This window comes from Toxorhynchites rutilus, chromosome 2 (assembly GCF_029784135.1).
Source record: "Toxorhynchites rutilus septentrionalis strain SRP chromosome 2, ASM2978413v1, whole genome shotgun sequence".
Lineage (NCBI taxonomy): Eukaryota > Metazoa > Arthropoda > Insecta > Diptera > Culicidae > Toxorhynchites > Toxorhynchites rutilus.
The window spans coordinates 327,245,184-327,262,282 of record NC_073745.1 but is presented as its reverse complement, the minus strand read 5'-3'; the positions used below and the strand labels follow the sequence as shown (position 1 = coordinate 327,262,282).

Genomic DNA, 17,099 nt, shown 5'->3' with positions numbered 1-17,099 from the left:
TGCACCGGAGCTTATTCCGGTGGAATGACACAGAGTAGGAAAAATATGAGTAAGAGCTCGTTAGGAGCTCATTAGGGCAATAAACAAAGGGAAAAGATAACACGCCTGCGAGCGTGTAAATAATCATCCCTCGTTTGCCCGCCTGGCTTAGAATAACTAATTGTTTTCTTTTCTCTCTCTCTCTCTTATGCTACGCCCTTCTGGGGTAGACAAGACCTCACAAGGAGGCAAATATGTTTATTGCGATGGGCTGCGCAGGCAACTTATCGCTATGAGTAACAAAGGGTAGAAATATAGAAAAAAAAACACGTGTTCTCCCCGGATCTCGCACATGAGCGAGAAAGGGAGAACAAATAGTAGCTAGAGATAAAATTATGTATAAAAACCTAAGAAATTCTATGAATAAAGCACTCTCATCTGAACTCTCGAACTGCACACTTTAAATCAAGGCAAAATATCACATCCAGGACGAGCCCCCCCCCCACCGAGGAAGGATCAACCAAGGAAGGATCAACCAAGGAAGGATCAAATAGAAGGTCGAGTGAGTATAGCCAGAGGCCAAATTAATCCCGGCCAAATCCGAAACTTCCAACCTCTTCCCTTTCCTTTATCCTCCCCCTTGGCCCCGCCCGGCCAAAACCTCCCAGTGACGCGGTACCACCGGATCTAACAAAGTAGGCGCATATGCACTCTACTAGATCTGGCCTACCACAAAGCGTCCGGTAAAGGGCCTCCCTATTTTCAAAGCACGATAAGCTGCAACCACATTTGGTGGTTGCAACGAGGAATCCATTCCTCGTCCTCTGAGCTGCGCCAACATTTGGTGGCTCCAGAGAGGACTAGTTCCAAACTAGCCTAGCTGTGGAGCGACATTTGGTGGATCCAGAGAGGAGTCTTATTTCAAGACAAGGTACGAACTCACAATAAAGTGCTCGGTTGAGTTGAGAGTCCTGTTTAAATTGCTTTGCGCCCGTCTTAGCACGGAGAACGTTCGGTCTTGTAAAGACGAACAAGGTGCGGTTGTCTGTGGTCACCACCAGCTAGCCAAGAGGCAGATTGCGCATCTCAAGAAACAGAAATTTGGTCCTGAAAGACGGACAAACCCAGTCCGTTGAAGACGGTATGAAGGGAATGCCAAGAAAGGCAACGAAAAACTAAAAAAAACTAGATCCAGAGGACTGACCGCCAGTCAGGCATAGTTGGACGAAGGCAACCAGGCGCCTCGTCATACACCAGTAATCCGGTCACGAGGGCCGGAAGACGAACATTTAGCAACGTTTGGAGCACTAAAGGCGAAGGCAACCAGGCGCCTCGCCACTTACGCACTAAAGAAGGTTAAACAAGGAGTGACGGCAACAAGGCGCCTCACAAACAAAATGAAATCAAGTTTCACGAGATCTTCCCGCCCATGCTGCTTTGCATGCAATAAGAAGATTGATCCGGATAATTTGGTTCAATGCCGAGAATGTAAGAATAATTATCATAACACGTGTGTAGGTTACACACCGACAACAGAAGAAGGCTACTTGGTTTGCTCGCTGTGTAACCCCACCGAAGGAATTAACGAACAAGGAGCACATGCACTTCCACGGACACCTTTAGCGCCTGCCGCCACAAATAATTCAAGGGAACAAAAACAGATAGAAGATCTAACGAATCTAGTCACACGACTAACAGAGATGCATGTTAGCGAACGCAACAACATGATAAATCTAAGAGGCGAAATAGCAACATTGCAGGCTTCATTCAACACTTTAGTCGTGGGTACGACGACAACAGCAACACAGCAACAAACGGAGTTACCATGCTCTCCGGCACAAGTGCAGTCAACTGAACCCCTAATTAACATTTCCGGGCAACAACATGATCGAGCAACGATTCAAACTCCACTACCAATAAATCCCGGTCCATCAATTGGCTGGGAGCGGAGTGCAATGGTACCAGCTCCACAGCATGGAGACTTCATGATTCTAATGAAAAGGCAAGCTTTGACTCCCTTGCCAAAATTCAGCGGGTCACCAAAGGATTGGCCGAAATTCAAGAGGATTTACGAAGTCAGCACGAGAGAATGTGCGTTTTCCAATCATGAAAATCTCTCCAGACTTGAGGCTGCGCTGGAAGGACACGCGGCTAAAAGCGTGCAGTAACTATTTACAAACTCAGAAAATGTTCCGAGCATAATGGAGAGATTAGGGGAAAATTTCGGAAACCCGAAATTCATATATGAGGAACTACTGCACGATCTACAAAAACTTAAAAAAGAGAGTAGATCGGTAATAATCGAAATGTCTGATGCCCTAGAAAATATGGTGGCAAATATGACGGTTATAAACCAAAGAGGTTACCTACTAGATGCACGGTTAATAGAAGACCTAATAAAGAGACTTCCCTACAACTTGCAAATAGAGTGGACACGCAACAGGATGATGAATGGTGATGTTCCATCTCTAGAAGAATTGAGCAACTGGCTGAAACCTCACGCCAGAATAATGAGGAATATGGCCTCTTCTCTACCAACAGTAACTAGAAACCAAGCGAACGTCCATCAAGAGATGCCACGTATGAAATGTCCGGTTTGCTCGAATAACCATAAAATTTTTGATTGCACGGAATTTGAGAATTCGAACATCCAGAAAAGATGTCAATTGGCAGTCCAGCAAAAAATATGTTTCGGATGCCTTGGTACAGGTCATATGGTTAAAGATTGCAGACGTACCAGAAGGTGCGGTTTGAATGGGTGCAACAAACACCACCACAGAATGCTACACTCAAAACCAACAGAACCAACCGCTCATGGTACGTCCACGACAGCTCCGCATGAAGCCAGCTGCAATATCCACAAATCCTCAGCAAATGAGAAGTACTATCAAGTCATTCCGGTAACGCTTCAGAACGGAAGGCATTCAGTCGATACATATGCCTTCCTGGACACAGGGTCTTCCCTGACATTGCTGGATGAGGAAATGGCAAACTCTTTAGACCTTCACGGAAGAGAAGAACCCCTACAACTGAAATGGACACAAGACGTGTCTCGGAACGAAATTAACAGCAGAATAGTCCTAGTTCGCATTCAAGGGTCTTCCAGAAAGTCATATCGACTTGACGGCGTAAGAACTATTAAGAACCTACAACTCCCGACTCAAACAATGGACTACAAGGCAATGGCTGCAAAATATCCTCACTTGAGGGACCTTCCGATCAAGAGCTATGAATTAGCAAAACCGACGATTTTGATAGGGCTGAGTCACAGCCATTTACTCACCGCCATGGAAACCAAAAGAAGAGGCGACAATGAACCAATAGCAGTAAGAAGTAAAATAGGCTGGTTTATCTTTGGAAATGTTAAATCTGAGATTAAATACGAGATTCCAGCCTCTTCCCATGGAAATGCACTGCTTCAACGAGACGAAGAATTAAGAAACATGATGGCTGCACACTTTTCGACGAATGAATTTCATATCGGACGTCCAACACGAATTCAAGATCGTTCTCAAGAAACAGTCAAAGAACCTATGAGAAGTCACAACAACGTGATGCTGATATCTTCATCGTAGGAAAGAAATGCAACGATCTCAAGTAAAGGAAATCATCCAACAAAATCAAAGCAAAAAAGAAGACGAAACAAGGCTATAACAAAAGGCGTTCCTACATCCCAGTTCAACCTTTCGAACCTAATGAAAATTATAATGACGATCATAATGTCGTTCACTCTAATCAACGCTATATCAATAAAACCCATCGACAGTGACGGATTAATGTTTGATCATCAAGGAACGTGTTTACTGCATAGAGGCATATGGCAAACAAATATTCAAACAAATACGATTCCCAGTGAAGACATCAAATCAATTAACTCCATACGAAGTAACTTAACGACAGCAATGAAAGACATCGAGTTTGTCATCGAAGACTCTCTACTAGAGCAAATTACAACATCTGTTGAGCGTTTATGCGATGACGCGATTGATGAGATCAAGCAGACAACGAGAACCAAACGAAGCAAAGGATTCTTCGGTTTTTTGGCGGATTTGATATTTGGTAGCGACGACATGGAAAACGAGCTACAAGCAATGCGAATTCACGAAGACGAAAAGATTCATCAAGTATCGGAGTCAATGGTAAAAATGAATACCAAGGCGTCCAAAATGGGAGAGCAGTTGAACGAGAGATACTACAAATTGTACAAGGACATGACTCAATTAAAGCAATTATACTCCGCGGACAAGGTTCAAAAATTACGAACGACGAGGACACTGCACTTTAAGGACCAAGCATTGAGGAGGACAAGCTGCGAACCTAGCATCATATCCGAAAGAAGCAGCCAAATAGATGTAAGCTCGCGCCAGAGCCAAGATGAATCAAGGACCAAGCATTGAGGAGGTCAACCGGTAGAACCAGACATATGCTAAATAAAAAAAAACACAACTTCGAATTGAAAATCGTTCTGTTAAAAACACGTTGAATGTATTAATGATTTGTAGTTCAGGACACTTTTATGGAAAGAAGAAATATTGAAGAAATGAATATACTCCTGTGAGAGTAAGAAGTCATATAGATGAATTGATGAAGCACTAAGCTGTAAATGATTGAAACACAGAAAAGGATAAGATCGCATTGTATTTGCAACACTTAAAAAATAAATCCATAGGCAAACGAATACGTTCAAATGGTTTACGTTATTCAACCATGAATCATCCACTCATAGTAAATCGAATTTGATTTGTATAGCTTCAAGTTGAAACAAAAAGAAAATGTAATAAAAACATAACCCTAATGGATATTGTAGAATTATAATGAAACAATTCGACATCAGAAGTATTGAAGAAATAATTAGAAACAGATGCGGCACAGCTCAATTGGTAAATCTGCCTTACGCGATTTACGAGGGCCGGTATGTCGCCGCACAGGTCATGCATTAAGACCGCGATTCATCGCGGAACGATAGAGCGGGTGTTTAGACCACGCTCTATCATGAATAGTCAGGAAACAACATTATTCCCCGGCTTTCCGCCGGAAAGATAAAGGAAAGGAAAGATAAACAAAACAAATGCTGCGTAGGTTGTTTATTGCACCGGAGCTTATTCCGGTGGAATGACACAGAGTAGGAAAAATATGAGTAAGAGCTCGTTAGGAGCTCATTAGGGCAATAAACAAAGGGAAAAGATAACACGCCTGCGAGCGTGTAAATAATCATCCCTCGTTTGCCCGCCTGGCTTAGAATAACTAATTGTTTTCTTTTCTCTCTCTCTCTCTTATGCTACGCCCTTCTGGGGTAGACAAGACCTCACAAGGAGGCAAATATGTTTATTGCGATGGGCTGCGCAGGCAACTTATCGCTATGAGTAACAAAGGGTAGAAATATAGAAAAAAAACACGTGTTCTCCCCGGATCTCGCACATGAGCGAGAAAGGGAGAACAAATAGTAGCTAGAGATAAAATTATGTATAAAAACCTAAGAAATTCTATGAATAAAGCACTCTCATCTGAACTCTCGAACTGCACACTTTAAATCAAGGCAAAATATCACATCCAGGACGAGCCCCCCCCCCACCGAGGAAGGATCAACCAAGGAAGGATCAACCAAGGAAGGATCAAATAGAAGGTCGAGTGAGTATAGCCAGAGGCCAAATTAATCCCGGCCAAATCCGAAACTTCCAACCTCTTCCCTTTCCTTTATCCTCCCCCTTGGCCCCGCCCGGCCAAAACCTCCCAGTGACGCGGTACCACCGGATCTAACAAAGTAGGCGCATATGCACTCTACTAGATCTGGCCTACCACAAAGCGTCCGGTAAAGGGCCTCCCTATTTTCAAAGCACGATAAGCTGCAACCACATTTGGTGGTTGCAACGAGGAATCCATTCCTCGTCCTCTGAGCTGCGCCAACATTTGGTGGCTCCAGAGAGGACTAGTTCCAAACTAGCCTAGCTGTGGAGCGACAGTAGGAGAGAGGATTCCGGAACATGTGTGTAATCCTTGAATGGTGTGAAAGCTATTTTGAGCTCTCCGGTTGCCCAGAATCCCGCTCAAACCATGCATGAGCCTCCACCAAAGTTCCTGGCTGAAAAATACTGTTCCTTCTACCGTAAATCCAAATTGAACTTGTTTTCGTCAGTGAAGATAACCTATCCATTGAAGAACTCTTCGTTATGGTATATAGCAAAATGTATTTTTTTTGAAACATTTTTTGTCACAACATACCATGTCCCACAGTCGGTTCATGTGAGCTTTGGCAAAACTCAGACGAGGTGTAAGATGAGGAGTTTTAATCTTTTAAGCCCTCTTTATGTGAGGATTTTTTACCAAAATTTGGTGAATCGTCACCCGAACAGTTAAGTAGTTGAAATATTGCTTTATTTGCACATGCTATTGTGAGGTATTCGAATCTGTTCTAACTATTTCCCGCTTATCCCAGTCAGAGAGCTTCGATTTACGTGGAGCTCTCTATTTCTTACCATATCCTTAAGGATTCGTCAAATAATTGAGCAATACTTGATGAAATCGTCCAATCCGACGAGAAATTTCTCTGATACTAACATTTTCTTGGTGAAATGCATCGATTTGTCTTTTTTTTCTCTCCTTTAGCACTTTTCCCTTTGACATTTTCCAGATTTATTGATTAAAAAAACTAAAACAACGGAAAAATGTAACTGGTCTTATAGAAACTTGAAAAATACAAAACTTTTGGCTTACGCTCAGTGCTTGCACACACACATATAAAAATCATGCAGTGTATGGTAGTCACCAATACCAATACACTAGACTATAAGTTGAAGCATTGTTTGTTTTCCATGGCACGAAGCAGCCAGATCATTACCTGGTCTTATAAAAGTTGGACAGAGTGTATTGAATTTTCAAAAATCTTCGAAAACTCATCTCTCCATTTTGGTGAGTTCACCACGGCACCACTGTACGTCAAACTTTGTTAAATTGGAAGGGCTTTCCAATAAAAATATACAAAAAAAAATATCGAAGGGGGAGTGTTTGGAGATATAAAAGTTTTCAATATTAAATTTAATTTTTGAAAAAGATTTTCAACACTACATTTAAAATGTGATTTTTCTCAAACGGTTCATTTATTTTCCAACAACCTGTTGAACATCATTTTGAATCATAAGTTTAATCAGAAGTCTGTGTTACATTTTTTAAAAAAAATTTATCAGTCATCCAGCTAGCGACCAGATGACAGCAGCAGCGATACTTTCCAAATTACCATTCTCATGACCGAGTGTTTAGTTTAGTTTTCCAAATTAGCCAAATTAGGTGAACGAACTGAAAAATTATGAAATACTGAGGAACCGTCTGTAATACAAAACATGATCATCATTAAACCATTTAATTAAAAAAAGACACTGTATATTACTTCGGGTATTATTCTAGAATGTATCGAAATTTTTAAAATAACTCTTTACACGAAAGTTTTGGTAGCCCTGAAGATGATCGATGGGTTTGTGTGGTTTTGTAGATTTTTTTCTGTTTCGCCTCTGCCCATCAGTGCAAGCAATGCACTATACTTGCTCTGCGCATATTCTGAGGCGAACTATTTTGCATATCCATCCAACACGGTAGCGAAATAGAAACTGATGTAGACCAGTGCGACCACAATATTGAAAGTGCTTTCACAGACAAACGAAGACATGTATCAATCGCTAACCAACCATAAGCTGGATTTGGACATTCAATTAAGTACTTATATTTATAGATTTTTGTGATACCAATAGCTAGCTCTCAAAGCAGTTTTTTTAACCATGGAAACGCCAATGAAAAACTTTTGAGCTATGGAAACGTTAGGTCAATAAGTAACAAACATCAATCATACATCATTTATCATTGAATAAAGTGACTTTCACAACACTTCCTCCAGGCGGCAAAGAGATATCAACGTAAAAGTCCTTGCACCCCAAACGTAACACTCTTGTTTTCGTAATTTTAAACTGTACTGGGGACAGATGCGAATATGATGTGATGCACCACTGTGTGCGTTATCTATTTTTCATTGTTCCATTCTTTTTTCAAGCTGGAACGAAACTATGACTTCAATAATGATGAACAGGGTTTGGATTATAGTGGCTCAGTTCATTCGCCTCTAGCCTTGAAAAAGGCCGATTTTTTAAACTAAACATTCGGCCTTGAGAAAGGTCATTTGGAAAGGCTCGCTACCGTCTGGTCGCTAGCTGAATAATTGATGAATCGTTAATACTCTGATATTGGAATTAGCTTATTTATACTCATTAAATTGAAAATGGTGGAGTTATTTTCATGATACTGAACGCTACTACAGTGCTTCCGGTGCGTATCTGGATCTCGGATAGGTCCCACGTAAACACAGCAAATATAAATCGGCACATGTGCAATATATACTTGGCGGTTCTATCTGTTAGTAAGCATCCAAAAAAAAACAAGAACCAGTAGTTTCGAATTCCATGGCGAACGTGCATGAAGACATTGTTTTCTTTTTTTTTTTTTTGACGTAGAACTACGTCTTTCATTAAGGGTGTCAAATCAGAAAACAGGTCACGTTTTTATGAAATAAAGTTAACGTTACCCACTAAAAGATCGCTTCAATTTATTATCTCTTCGGTTCTTCATTCGGTGTAAGGTTATGAACCCATTGGTGATCGGAAATTTTGAGCAGCTGATCGGGCTAAATTTTCATTCTGGATTCATGAGCTCATATCATGAATTCATCTCCATGCAGGTTGATCCTTCTTCGTATATTCCCAACCGTGTTTGTTTTCCTGACTACATCAATTCCTCTGTACATTTTGATCTGTTCATGAAGGAGAAAATCCATGGAATTCCAGATTATCATCGATCGGGGATCGTTCCTACGATCTTCAATGCAAAGTATGGGCGTATCAATTGTGATAATATGTACTTTACTGATGGGTCCTCTATGAATGAGTCCACAGGATTTGGAGTGTTCAACGAATTTTTTAGCACCTCCCACAGTCTTCAGAATCCTTGCTCAGTGTATATTGCTGAATTGGCAGCAATACACTGGGCGCTGGACAACGTCGCCTCACGACCTGTTGAACACTATTACATTGTAACGGATAGTCTTAGCTCTGTCGAAGCTATCCGTTCAGTGAGGCCGGAAAAGCACTCGCCGTACTTCCTTGAGAGAATACGTGAAATTTTGAGTGCTTTAACCAGACGCTGTTATGTCATTACCTTTGTCTGGGTCCCTTCACATTGCTCAATTCCGGGTAATGAGAGGGCTGACTCATTGGCAAAGGTAGGTGCAATTGAAGGCGATATTTATCAGCGTCAAATCGCCTTCAATGAATTTTATTCTTTAGTCCGTAAAAATACCATCGCTAACTGGTAGCGTAAGTGGAACGAAAATGAATTGGGTCGGTGGCTTCACTCGATTATCCCTAAGGTTAGCCTCAAACCATGGTTCAAAAGTCTGGACTTAAGTCGGGACTTTATTCGCACCTTCTCTCGACTCATGTCCAATCACTGTTCGTTAGACGCGTTACTCTTTCGTTTTAATCTTGCCGATGGCAATATCTGTGCTTGTGGCCAAGGTTACCACGACATCGAACACGTTGTTTGGTCGTGCGAGGTGTATCTTGTTGCCAGATCGAATTTAGAAAACTCTCTTCGGGCCAGAGGAAGACAGCCCAATGTGCCGGTGAGAGATGTGTTGGCTCGGTTAGACCTTGATTACATGTCCCAAATATATGTCTTCCTAAAAGTTATCGATCTTCGTGTGTGATTGTCCTTATATCCTTATATTCTCCTTTTCCTTTTCCTTCGCGAGAAATCAAATCCCTTCTTACTAACAATAGAATAAGGTGAAATGTAAATACGTATTAGATATAAGATAGGCTTAAGAATTGAGTATGATGAATGTGAGTGCGAATGTGAGTGTGAACATTGTCAACATATCCTTATATCCCTTCCTTTTCCTGAAAAAAATGTCACCCTTCTAAACTCGAGCAAACCGCGAGTAATCGGTTCTCTGTTCATTAACACTAGAATTAATGAAAAATGTTTATATATACTTGTAACAATACAGATAGGAGTTTGGCTCCTTTAAACTTATGTAACTGAGCCTGTAAAAATAAACGATTTAATAAAAAAAAAAAAAAAAAGTTAACGTTAATAACTATTTTTGCCGCAAAAGGATTTTGGTGATTTACAGACCAAACGAATCGGAAATTCCTTAAGATTTGTTTGATATGCTATACATTACATTCCCATAGCCTGTATATGGTATAAATTGATGAAAATTGGCATTCCCATTTCCTCATACATTTGTTCTGTCCATTTGTCCCGAACAGAGCTGTCAATAACGAGCTACAGGGTGGGCCATTTAAAGTGGAAGGATTTGTTTTTGCAATAGCAAAGTAAAGAAGTGGAATTTTAAAATTTTTTTTTTTGAAATTCATTTATTTTGGTCCAAGGAGATTTGTTCTAACTACTTTTTGATTATGATATCTCGTAAATGACCGCCTCTGGCCTTGACCGCAAAATGTGCCCTTTTTTCGGCATTTTCCATCACTTTGCCCAATGTTTCGGCCGATATGGCAGCAATTTCTTGTCGGATATTGTCTTTCAGCGCAGCCAGGGTCCTTGGTTTACCAGTGTATACCTTGGATTTTAAATATCCCCATAAAAAAAAGTCAGGAGGCATCAAATCAGGTGATCTCGGTGGCCAGTCATAATCACCGTTTTTCGATATTAACCTTCCGGGGAACATTTCGCGCAATAATTTGGTCGTGGCAGCCGCTGTATGGCATGTAGCGCCGTTTATACGGAAACATTTTCAAATCAACACGAATTATGCGTCGGAGAGTGGTTCGAGAGATGCCTAACTCTTGCGAACGATGGCGACCTGATGTCGATGGAGTCTCTGCAACACTGGCTCGAACGGCATCAATATTCTCGTCGAAACGTCTTGGTCGTTGTCTGGACAGATGACTGGCATTACCAACACTACCAGACGATATAAATTTGGCATATAGTCGACGTATAGTGTTGTCTCCAGGCGATGTTTTAACTTTATTTTTATTTTTCCACGCACGTTTAGTTAACACAATTGAGAAGTTATTTTGAATGTACAGCTGAACAATTTCAGCGCGTTGTTTAGGTGTGTATTGTTCCATGGTTAAAATTGTACTGAAATGACGCTTCCAACGCGGTATGACATTTGTTAATCTGACATCTCTGTCAAAAGTTATGGGGTTGCCAGATGCTTCCACTTTAAATGGCCCACCCTGTACTTATCGACGAGCAACGAAGAGGAAATCGCAAGATGTAAAGTCTCCGTGAACAAAGTAAAAGAAGAAGAACGAAGGGGAATATTTGGCTAGAGCAGAGTTTCTCAAAGTGGTCGATATCGACTCCTTGGGGTCGATCTCGGTTTCCAAGGGGTCGACACAAACGAAAATTGATTTTGGGGGTCGACGAGGTCTAAAAATCGACCCCTATTAATTAAGTACTGGCTGTGAAAACAGCGGCAAAGCTCCTACGGAAATCTGGATGTGTATCTTTGTACTTACGTTCCTTTTGTGCTTAGCCTGCGGCTACGTAGATTTTAAGGTACGGCAGCATGTCCAAGGCTATTTATACCATCTGTTGGTTTTCGATCCATTTTACTCCGCAGAACTTCAGCCGATCCAATAGTTCAAGAATACTCCGCACATCTTAACGGAACGTTCTCAAACAGGCTGTACAAGCACTGGAGGAATTTTTCGATTTTATAACAGGCTATTTCATTCCTTCTTTGAATAAATTGTGAAATCTTGCAAACTGCAGCTACCTATATTCGTGAGCTCGTAGTTTTGGCTGCTTCGGATTTCACGAATTTCTTCATGCAACTGCTTCACTACTCTCCAATTAACATGGGGACCGTCAATGCTGAGTTGACCCACTTCAAACTAGGTTTAGCTTCAAAATATTTCCTCAATCTGTCGAAAAAGTCCAGTGCACGCGTTGAGCTTAGAAAAGCTGAGCCAATGTACCTGGATTCCAACATTTCCTTCGTTACATTCCAGGAACGGATGCACATCCATCTGTTGCTTTTGTGAAATCTTATTTAACGTTTCATCGAATCCGATAACGATATCCTTGCAATTTTCGAGTAAACGAAGGATGCCATTCAAAGAGTATGGCTCAATACCGTATGTGATCAGATAGCTCATTTTAGTTCTGCTGAGCTGCATCTTTGGTACCATTCCACTGTCCGGAAACATATGCGGAAAGAGCTAAGCACTAGAGCACTAGAGTTTCATGGGATCATGTCTATCACTTGCTGACGAAGATTGCCCAAATGAGCTCAGAACCTTACTCGTACGAATGGAAATGGACTAATTACAGTAGTCTTGAATTGTATCCACGACTGCGATTTTCATTGAATCTTTTTTGGCAGCGCCTATTTTCAATTTTATTATTTGTATTATTTTTAGTAATTTATTTCTTAATACTCACGTTTTCCAACAGCCTGAATCGAAAGAAATGGTGTAATTCTTTATGTTTGTGTTTTTGGAAGATGAAAAATCAATCTTGCGTCGACTAAAGACTCTGACCTTAGACGGAACTCAAGTGTCGACGAAAGCTCCGTTGACTCTCTAATTGAAGATCAATGTATATAAAACATGCAAGAGCACTACATTCAAATAACAATTGAAAACATTAATCCATCTGATTTCTCCTGGTTTTGAAAAATCCTGGTTTTACCGGTTTTCCTGGTTGAGGTTCCACCCTAAATGATAATACACTCATCGACTAATTTAGTTCAAGAGATTACAACGTGATTACACAGTGAAAGTGAACTTAAATGAAGTGATTAAAAATAATTTAAAACAGCGTAGCGTTCAGGATACTTGTCACCGAGAATTATGAATGTTCGGTATTCTTAATTTTCGTTTTTTACGTTGTTTGGTGCCTAATGCAAATTTTTATACAATACTGTTCATTCGTCACATTAATTTGATGCAAGGTGCGGCTACTTGATGAATTTCCCCAACACAGATTTCAATGAGCTTGGGGAAATCGGCATTGCGAAATAGATGCAAGATGCGGGTACTTTTGTACTCGCATGCGTTTCTGCAGACCGGAATGAGTTCCCCAACACAAACTTCAAAACCAAGGAATTTGACAAAATCGGCATTGCAAATACATGCAATGTGCGGGTACTTTTGTACCCGCATGCATTTTTACACTAGGGAATATGTGCAGACTTCAAAAGCGGTATGAACACAATGCTTTGGCTCGGTTATTCAAGACTGCATAGGAAGACATTCCTTGATGTCTTCAGCTAATTGAACTTCTGCGTATACCGTTTGGTAAAATACTGATAACAATTTGCTGCAATAACGTCGATAACATCGATTGAACTCAGTGCTTGAAGTTCAACAAATCAAGTAAATTTGCGGTTCGAGAAGTACGTACACATGGGAGATGCATAAATTCAGAGAGAAATGTTAAATACATTTATCGTTTAGCCATTCTATCGTTCACAAATTATGGAAGTCCACGAGAAATGAATGAAATGAACAAAGCATCATGCCATACGACTTGCAACAAAGAAAGTAATCTTTTCACAAGACATGAACTGACCTAAACTGGAATTTGTTCGAATCTGTATTCGGTTATTGTTTCATTAAATTACTGGTTTAATCAATAATTTAATCAAACACTCAAATGTCTACTAAGCCAACGGTAGTCCTACGTCAATCTTGCGGTTATATCTAAGGTATAACCCACCCATAGTTTTTTTTCTCTATTATAGTGACTTTCAACACATTTCGGCTGGTTCGTCACTTTTACTTCCATTTTTGGAAGAATGTCGGGAGTGAGAATTGAATTCGTGATCTCTGCGTGAGAGGTATGGATGTTACCACTGCGCCAGATCGCCTCCACGCACATTGTTTTCTGTTTTATTTGATTCGATTAGTGTACCTATCAATGTGTGAATTCCAGTGCCATAAGCATAAACTAGGGGATATGAGGCACGACATTTTGAACATGATTACCAAATGTTTTAAATGTCGTGCCTCATACCCTCCAGTTTTCACACCCCTCTTATTAGGAGGGCATTTACCTAGCACAAACATAATGCATCACTCTAAAAATTTGCCTATTTTTTTTCCAAATCTGAGTCGACTTCTGTGGATGCTCATGACAGGATATGGAGACTGGCTAAATTCCCCTCCAGAAGCCAAATGTTGCGTTACCGAACCTTGTAGGACAACATCATCATCATCATCCCCGTCGCCTTCTTCCGTGTCGTCATCATCGTGGTTGGCGCCTACGGATTTAGTGCAAACATGAACTGAACTAACTCGAAAAGCGATAGGGATTCCCCGGGACCAATCCAGGAAACAATGATAAAGTGGATAAATCTGCCTTTCATTATGAAGCCATGAACTCTCTCTCTCCCCGTCTGAAGCGGTGAGTTTACACATCCCAGAGATAAGGCATGTGTGAGGAACGGTTCATGTCGCCATTGCCTAGCGTTGTCTGCGACGATGCCACCGGTCAAGTGGAATCTCGTCCCGGAATCATGTGATGAGGCAGACCCTCTTCTCGTGTTGATTGTTTGCTCTTTTTCTGTTGGTTCACATTTGTTAACCAGGGCCCCGGACAAGGGGCGCAACAATAATTTTCATTATTTCTGTTTGATTGCAAATATGGAAATCAGAAAAGTTCCGCTTTTTTACAGGCGCAATCAACGCGGCATCCTTCAAGAGTGCAGTCACTCACATGAGAAAACGAGTAAAGTTATGCGATCTGGGAAACGGGAAAACTTTTTTGACCACACCGACGACATTCGGTTGGCGAGTAAATGTGACACTTTGTGGGTGACAAGTGATGCACCACAAGACCACAATTTACTCGCATTGCTCTGTGTACCATTCATGAACCCGTCGAGAAGTCCTGTCGGAGCATCAGCATCTTTCAGCTGCTGCTTCTGCTTGCGCTCTGATAAAAGCTCGGAACCGCAACGAAGGGAAACTTTTCTCCCGAAATAGAATACGTCGAGTCCTTGCAAGGATTTGGATGAGTTTCATTTTTGTTTGAGCCGGTTCGAGGTGAATTGTGAAGAATATGAATGCGACACTCGCTACTGATTTTGCGACCACGGATTATCTGCTGGGGGATAACTTTCGATGGTTGTGTGGTTTCATAGTCGCTGAGCTTTGGTTCATCTTAGATTGGGAAACTAGCCAGAGTCCATAAGAAACTAGAGTTAACTTAAGGTAGTAGCCCGGTGTCACGGGTTCAAAAAATGTTTTTTTTTTTACATTTAGCGGAAGAAAAACATCTTAAAAATATACTCAGAAAAATTCCGACCGAAATTTTAAATATTTTTAAAGTTATAGCTAATATAAGAAACAGTGCCGTAGTGTGTATGAAAGCGTGCGACAAAACATTAAACGTGTTTTTCTCAAAACCATGTTTTCGAAATTTCGAGGAAGCACTGACCCAAAACTATTCAACCGATTTGGCTAAAAATTTCATCCGTTATTCTAGACATACATATCTAAATACGTAACCTTTAAAACGTTTATTTTTCAATAAAAAAAACTATTTCATTTAAACAATTTATCAAGAAAAAATTGTAAGGGGTTCTATCTAGGACACGACCGCATTTTCGACGTGGAACTACACAATTATATTATGCAATCCACTTGTTTACCACTCCGAATATCATTTTAGAATGCATCGAAATTTTCGAAATATTTTTTTTTGTTACTACATCAGTAGTAAACATTTTCATTTGAAATTCGAACAATTTCAAACTGGTAGGTCTGGCCTGGTAAACTGGTATATCGATATAGCTATCAACACCAAAAAAAAACCCCGACTTACGTGTATTTGTAAAGCGGATTCCCCAAGGCACATTAATTTTGAAGTCCGCGTTAGGGAAACACAGCTCGGTGGGAACAAACATTCCCCCGACTTGCATGTTTAACAAAGAGGATTCCCCCAAGCACATTGATTTTGAAGTTCGTGTTAGGGAAACACAGCTCGGTGGGATCAAAAACACCCCCTACTTGCATGTATATTTGCGAAGCGGATTTCCACTGGTACATCGATTTTGAAGTCTGTGTTGGGGAAACCGTAAATCGGGCCAATCAAAACTTGGCAGTTAGGGCGTTTAGATAAGGCTTGACATTTTACAGTTATTCAATTGTTCATTTCATGAAACATAACATTTTATTAGTTTTTATAGACGCACAGAAATATTTCCTATCAATTGATGTAAATATTTTTTTGATCTATTAAGAAATGTTCGAGTTATAAGCATTTGAACTACAGGTAGGGCTAGCACTCAAATCGGCAGAACAAATGTGTGGGAAAAAGGAAATTCTTGTGATGTATAGCATATCGAACAGATCTTTCAATTTCCGATTCGATCAGCATGCAAATCATGAAAATTCGTTCACAGTGAAAATAGTTATTAACGTTAACTTTATTTCATAAAAACGTGACCTGTTTTCTAATTTGGCACCCTTCCTGAAAGACGTAGTTCTACGTCAAACAAAAAAAGGGTTTGAGAACTTTTTTTACGAGTCCGCCATTTTGTTTTAGTTTTTTTTATTTATATTATAGGTTAGTTAATTAAAAAATGTCTGCAGAGTAATAATATTTTTGAATTTTTCTATTTCAGATGACTTCGGAAGGCTGTGTGCTTCCCCGAACCATCTTTTTTTCGAGGACTCCACTCTGACGTCAAATATTAAAAACAATTTTTTGTAAAATAAAATTTTTTTTTTCTATATTTTGAAACACTAATAAAAACATGTAACAATTTTAGAACGATCGCATTTTATTTTCTTGTTAAATTTTTTTTATGAAAAACGTCGAAATTTCGGTCGTCACACCGGGCTACAACCATAAATAAAAGAAAATGTTGTTTCACATTGAAGCCCCCACCGACAGCTGCCCGTCGTCGCTTCTTCGGAGTGACATTCGCAACGCGTAGGCGGCAGGGATAGGGATGCAACAGGACTGTGGCGATTGTCAATTTTGATGAGTGTGCATATGTATGTACATTGTTTCGTGTCGATATTTATTTTGTGCATTATTGGCGCGCACCATTTATCCGCACGTACCGATCCTTTAATGATGATTGCGACACG

General features: G+C 40.4%; 1 protein-coding gene across 1 annotated transcript in view; it reads left to right on the top strand.

Annotated features, from left to right (window-relative positions):
- The window catches only part of LOC129771902 (uncharacterized), a 473,701-nt gene that overhangs the window by 194,162 nt on the left and 262,440 nt on the right, over positions 1–17,099 (top strand). The window lies entirely within an intron of this gene.